This window comes from Hipposideros armiger, unplaced genomic scaffold (assembly GCF_001890085.2).
Source record: "Hipposideros armiger isolate ML-2016 unplaced genomic scaffold, ASM189008v1 scaffold_132, whole genome shotgun sequence".
In the NCBI taxonomy this organism is placed as follows: domain Eukaryota; kingdom Metazoa; phylum Chordata; class Mammalia; order Chiroptera; family Hipposideridae; genus Hipposideros; species Hipposideros armiger.
Genome location: NW_017731482.1, coordinates 2,276,441 through 2,282,950, shown reverse-complemented (window position 1 = coordinate 2,282,950; position 6,510 = coordinate 2,276,441). Strand labels below are relative to the sequence as shown.

Below are 6,510 nucleotides of genomic sequence, written 5' to 3'. Positions count from 1 at the left end.
GGCAGGTTTCCAAGTCCTCAGACCTGGGTCTGAACGCCAGCCCCACTACCACCAGCTGACTATGTGAGCCTAGACAAGCCCCTTCATCTTTCTGAGCCTGTTTCCTCATTTGTAAGGTGAGGATACAGCATCTAGAAGCTAAGGCATCTAGGGTGTCTGGCCCATGTCTGGCATACAGCAGGCCCCACTGAGGACCACTGCCCTTCCCTTTCCTGATAATCTTCAACTGTCTCCAAGACCACAAGGCCCAACGAAACCCATTCTCTTCCATGCACACCTGGCTCTGCCAAGTTCACACCATCTCTGGATTAGCTCTCTCCCTTGCAGCCAAGTCAACCACAAAATCTGAGCACCTAGACCCCTTCTCTCCATGCACACTTACTCACTTTGGAGGCAACCGCCCAGGTTTGAATCCCCAGCGGCTGTCCTGTTGCATGGTCTTGGACCAGTGGCCCTTTGGCCTCCTCATCCGCAGTGCAGGGATGATGGTCCCTACTTCCCAGTGCAGACAGCGTCCCCTGGGAACCAGGCCCTCCACCCCACATTCAGCCTGGACACTAAAAGCCCCAAACCACACCTTACTATCCACATAAACTTGACTTTGATATTCCACTGTCTTCGTTAGCATTTTTCCTTCTTACTTTTCCCAGACTGACCAGACCAAACCAATGACTTGACTGCTGAGTACAGGAACTTCCTGAAAGACCGATCATCTTTTCAAGGGAAACCATAAACAGAGTCTGTACCCCCAAATTCTTTGACTCTCTCCCCTCAAAGTCCTTACCTTGCTGTTTCCATCTACAAACCCTGGACTGTTGGATCACGATTCTTACCCAGTCCTAGTCAAGCTCCCTTCACCTACCTCCCTGCTCGTGCTGAAGGGACAGCCTGAAAACAAACTTCCAGTTCTCAGCAAACACTGAAGTTTCCTCCCACTCTGAGATACTGCCAAAGCTTTGAGAAGTGGTGCCATTCCTTATCTGGTAAACAATAGACTTTGTCCTATCAACAGGTTGTGTCAGTAACGAGTGGGGAGCCTGCACAGACATGGTGCATAGCAGATACTTAGTGAATTTTGTTTTCTTCTCAGTCAGGCAGCCAGTCTTTCTGTCAGCTGTCTGTCTTGCCATAAATACCCTGCCTGCCTCCACATCTTGCTTTGAGAGAGCAAGGAGTGTCATCACTTTCGGAGCCTGAGAATTAGAGAAAGTTCAACCCCACAGGCTGGGAAGGTGGGGGGCTGGGAGACCCAGCTCTCTGGTTCTCCTAACACGCTACAGGAAGCAGCCCAGATGAAGAAGCTCGTCCTAGGGGTTACCATAGTCCAGCAACACTATGCTGGGCTGGGCTGGGCTTGACACACTCACCCATCCTCTTAGTAACCTTTTGAGCTGGCTGCTGTGACTCCATAATACAGAGGAAGGAACTGTGGCACAGAGAGGAGAGGTGATTTATCCAGGGTCCTGGGCTGGTAAATGGTAAAGCCTGGACTGGAACCCAGGTCTGTCTGACTCCTGAGCCCCCAACAACAACTACAAGATGGCTGTAATGATGACTTAGAACAAATGCAAAAATAATCCCCATGTAGCCATTTCTTATTCCATCCCTCCTGTGAACTGTCAAAGGTGGTTGTATGGAAATAGTCTGCCAGGGCCATCAAAGGAACCGGCAGAGATAAACTATAAGGCAGAGGTGCAACTGGGAGACCCTGGCCTACATGCAGCTGTGTGGGCTGTGCAGCAGGAGGTGAATGGCGCCCTCCGGAGCTGTGCAGTGCTCAGCAGTCCTGCCTGGGGGCACATCGGACTCCTAGACATATTTTGAGAGCTTGCACAATGCTGGCTCACTGTTTGAAGTTAGTTGCCAGTATTTAAAAATCAGGCAATTTCACATAAAACTTCAGATTTTTGTTTTTTCTTGGAAGATTAGCAGATCAGGCAACACTGGGCCTGCATTCACATGTGGCAACACTCAGCTTGTCCAAGCTGCTGGGCCTGGCCATGGCGGTGTGCTCTGTTGGAGCCTCTTTGGGGATACCTGCCTAGCCTGCCTGGGCAGTTCCCTGTCTGTGACCCCACAGCAACACTGGGCTTGGGGAATCCATTGGACAGGAAGCTGGGCTGGGTTAACCCTTTGAAGGGTGAGGAAACAGGGCCAGAGAGGGCCATGATTTGCCCAGGGTCACCATGGAGGGAACAGAGCTGGTCTCTGCTGGTTTAAGAGCGAGAATGAAAATTAATTCCACACACACTGACAGCCCCCCGAAGCAGGCCACTGGGGACCCAGAGGCAAGAAGCCCCAGTCTCTTCCCTCAGGGAGCTCCCAGTGTGTGTGAGGGCAGGGCGGCGGGGCGGGGGGGCACAGACATCTAACACAGAATCACAATGACATGTGCTCACTGATATGACACAAGGAGTTTCAAGACTTTAGAAACAGCGTAGAGTCCCTAGCTTAGGTTGGAAGGCTCTGGAAGGCTTCCTGGAGGAAGAAACATCAGAGAGAAGGGCAGAAATATGAAAGTACAACGACGGCTTGGGGTACAAATAGTCTGGCAATGCTGGAACACTGGAGTCAAGGTGAGGAGGTGAGGCTGGAGCGGTTGGAGGGGCCAAGTGGAAGGGCTGGACTTTGTCCTGAGCCTGATGATGAGGTCTGATTTCACCTGGGAAGAGCTCTGTGCCTGTGGGAGCAGAGTAGGGAGGTCAGGCTGCAAGTCAGGAGCGGGAGAAGTCAGGAGTGGGGCCCAGGGGAGCAAGGGGTCATGAGACTGAGCTAGGCAGTGGCAGATGGAGAGTGATGAGTAGATACACCACAGCGAGGAGGTGGAATGGACAGGGCTTGGTGGAAAAGCAGCTGTGGGGAGTGCAAGAGGCCAAGGCGTCCTGGAGGCAGGGAAGAGGCACAGCTTTCCACCTGGGTGTACGCCACTGAGGTCCAGGATTGTAGGGTGGTGATTAGTTCAGCCTCAGACGTGGTGAGTTTGGGGTGGCAGGATCACACCCAGCAGGAGATCCCTACAAGGCTGTGGGCTCCAGAAAAGCCCATGAAAGGATATAGCTTCACGCCAGACCTTTGGAAATCTAGGAGGCATGGGTGGAAAGACAGTAACAGAAGCCACAGGTGGGCAAACTTGCCCAGTGAGCCTGAGAAGCCCTGCCATGAGTGCCCCATCTGAGGAGAACAGAGCGAAAGGAGGAACTGTCCTGGAACTGTGTTCAGGTGCCAAGGGCGGGCAGTGGGGATGCGGGGCCACAAAGGAGCCAAGATGTTTCTGGGAAATCCACAAGGCTCCAGTACTAACACACCCATATCCTGAGTCTCCAAACGGAACGATTCCTAGAAGCAGGTATTGGGCAATCCAGCCCTCATTAAGTGAGCACACACCTCTCTCTGGAGGGGCTGGGTTGGGAGGAGGCTGGCCTCATCATCTCTAACCTTTGCTTGACCGTTCCTACCTCCTAGATTGCCTGGGTTCCTTTGGCCTGCTGGCCACCCCCTGCCTCGCTCCTGCGGCCCAGGCCAGCTGTCTCTCCCTCCACAAAACACCCCCATCTTGGCCAGTTCCCTCAGCCAGAACTGGTGGCTCCTCTGCATTCTTTACGTCCCCTCTTATCTGATTAGGCAGTGAATGGCCCTGGGCAGAGGCTGACCAGTCCTGTGCCTTAATGGACCATGTCAGGTCTTTGCTAAAACCCTCTGGGTCAGAGACTTTGGATTCAAATATTTGTTCTGCCCGCGTTGTAGTTGTGTGACCTTAGGCAGCTTCTATAGCCTCGTTAAGCCTCAGTTGCCCTCTGTAGAATGAGAGAAGCATCTCACACGAAAATGCCCTGCTGGCTTACACTGTAGTCCTTAGCAAATGTCAGCCTGTCCTCCCTCCCATCCCATCTGCAATTCGTGAGTAGATGCCTCAGCTTCAGGGAGGCCAAGGCCACTGGGAGCCACTCTGTGTCATCTGCCCACCCTTAGTGAACACATTCACTGGCCCTGGTGGAGGCATCCTGTTTTTTTGGTTTTTGGTTTTTTCCCCACCTCTCAGCATTTGCACATGCTATATTCAGCCTGGAGTGTCCGTCTTCCCAGCAAACCACTTCTCATCTTTCAAGGCCTGGCCCAGCTTAGAAACATGATTGTTAAATGAAGATAAACTGAATGAGGGAGAAAACAGGCTGGAGTGGGGGGCTGCGGCGGGAGCCCAAGGCAGGGATGGGGGCCCAGTGTGGCTGGGCTGGGCTTCTGCAGAGGACAGAGTCCACGACAGGAAGGGAAGTCTCCAGGCCTTGGACTTGGCTATAATCTTCGGGAAATTCCTCCTAATAGGACCCTTGAGTGGTCTGTTGGAAAGATACTATCTTGCTTGAGGTCCAGCTGTTGTAGGCCTCCCAGCTGTTGCTTCTTGGGAGATCTATGTGGGGTGAGGGGCGGGGCCAAGCACTTTCTGGTGGTTTCCGAGCCGGGTCAGGGACCCTATGTTGGGACTTTCTGTTCCCAGTTCTGGCCCCAGCTACTCACCTAGACCCAAGATGACCCTAAAAATTGTGATGAGGGCATGGGTGGAGGGTGAGCCCTGAGCTTATGGAGAATCCAAGCTGGTTTCCTTAGGCCTAAAACATAGAGCCTGAGCGCAGTTATAAGCGTCATTGGCCCAGGCCACACTGCCTCCTACAACCGCTAGTCCTAGCTCATCTCTCTGTGCTTACACTTACTCCCTAGGGGTGCTGTTAGACGCCCCCCACCCCCCTCCTGCCCCTCCCACCTCACTCGTATCATGAGCCTCTAGGCCTCAATTCATTAGAGTAGGCTTTCAAAAACAGGTGGGAGGGAGGGAAGGAATGTCATGGGAGGATGAGAGGAAGGAAGACCACTTAGTACTGAGCCTTCCCCAATACCCACCTCTGGCCAGTTTGTGCAGCGTTCTGGGGCCTCCAGAACAGATCAATTCAGGCTCCAGCCCAGGGAGCTCCCAGCCTGGTGAGGCAGAATCATTCTCCATCATTTCAGGCATTAGTGCTTAGGGACCTGGGCTGCAGCCCATCACGGGTGGCAGGGACCAGGCTTGCTTTCTGTCCATTGAAGCCGAGGCTGGCCCCCTGGGGATAGCCAAGCCCCCCACTAACACTGATGGGAAGACCCAGCCCTGGCGCTAAGGAGAGGCCTCTGCTCCAGGCTCCCTCCAGAGACAGAAGCTTCTCAGCACAGGAAGGGACCAAGCGACCATCTTGGCCAACCCCCTCCATCACCTGCACAGATGAAGAAAGTGAGTCCCAGAAAGAGACGGAAGCAGACTGGGTATTTTGGATGCCTGGCACCGGATTGTGGGGTCTAAGCAAGCTTTCCATTTGGTTCACAGTTGTCTGAGATCTGGCCCAGCAGGCAAAGCTCAGCCTGGGAGTGTGCAATACGCACACTGCAGCTTCCCCAGTCACTAGTACCCAGAGAGCAGCTTTCTTTATCTGGAGCCAGTGGAGAAATGCCCAACGTGGGTGGAGGCTCACCAGTGTGCGGTCTGTAGAAGGGCAAAGGAAGCCCTGAGGGCATTGGCACAGAGAGGAAAGGGCTTTGGCATCAGGCAGAGCTGAGTTCTGGCCCCCACTCTGCTGTTTGTTTGCTGGGTGACCTTGGGTGAGTCACTTTCCCTCTCTGAACATTTATGTCCTCACCTATTAAAAAGGGTGAGAGCATGTCACTGCATTCTCATAAAGCCAGTGATGCAGAGCTGAAATTTGAACCTGGGATTGTGGTTTTTTTCCCTTGCCCCTCCTACCTGCCCTGGATCGGCTGACATTTGAACCCAGAAGAGCTGGAGAGAGCAGTAGAAACAACACCAAGGACAAGGAAGGATGAACCACAAAGACAGGGTCAAACAATCTATGGGTGAGAGGTTTGTGCTAGCTGTGAGAATCAGTCTGGAAGGTTACCTGGAAGAGCTGGTATTTGCAGGAATTGGAAAAGGGCAAATTTCACCAGAATGGGATGTGGGCTGGGACTTTCCTGGTGGAGATAAAGCTGAGCAAAAGTGCAGAGGTGGGATAGTGGCTTCTCTGAATTACAAAATGAAACAGGTCTTAGGCGATCATTGTCTCCAGCCCTTCCCCCACAGACAAGGAAGTTCTGCTGCCTACGCAGATGTGGTGAGCTGGTGGTGGGCTCAGCTGAGAGCCAGATCTGACCCTGCCTCTTTTTTCTCTTGTGTCTACTCCTGACTGAGACAGCTGGCCCCTCTCCCTCCAGTGAGCTGGGCCTGGGTCTCTTCCCAGGCTCCAGGCTCTCTGTATCCTGCCCCACCACCTGCATCCCCACATTCCTCAGAGTGCCCCCAGACTAGAAAGAGAACCTGGGGGAAGCCTGACCAGAGCTCGGGTTGGGGCTCAGGAAGAGAGGCCAGATGTGGCTTCTGGTGGCTAAGTGGTCAGATGCTGCTGGGGTCAGCCTCCTGCTGTATGTACGTAGGTGATGGGGGAGCTAGAGGATATTTCAGAACTGAGCCTTGCAGGGATAAGAATAACAATA

At 53.3% G+C, this 6,510-nt stretch overlaps 1 protein-coding gene across 7 annotated transcripts in view; it reads right to left on the bottom strand.

Annotated features, from left to right (window-relative positions):
- SLCO2B1 (solute carrier organic anion transporter family member 2B1) overlaps positions 1–6,510 on the bottom strand; it is a 48,505-nt gene that overhangs the window by 40,283 nt on the left and 1,712 nt on the right. For 3 of the 7 annotated variants that reach the window (XM_019649394.1, XM_019649392.1, XM_019649397.1), the window contains exon 1: positions 785–1,013. The exons of 3 other annotated variants lie outside the window; for them this stretch is intronic. The gene's annotated coding sequence lies outside the window, so the exon portion shown is untranslated. Of the gene's footprint in view, positions 1–784; positions 1,014–6,510 lie in introns of those variants that run through there. One more of the 7 variants, XM_019649395.1, reaches the window with a different exon arrangement.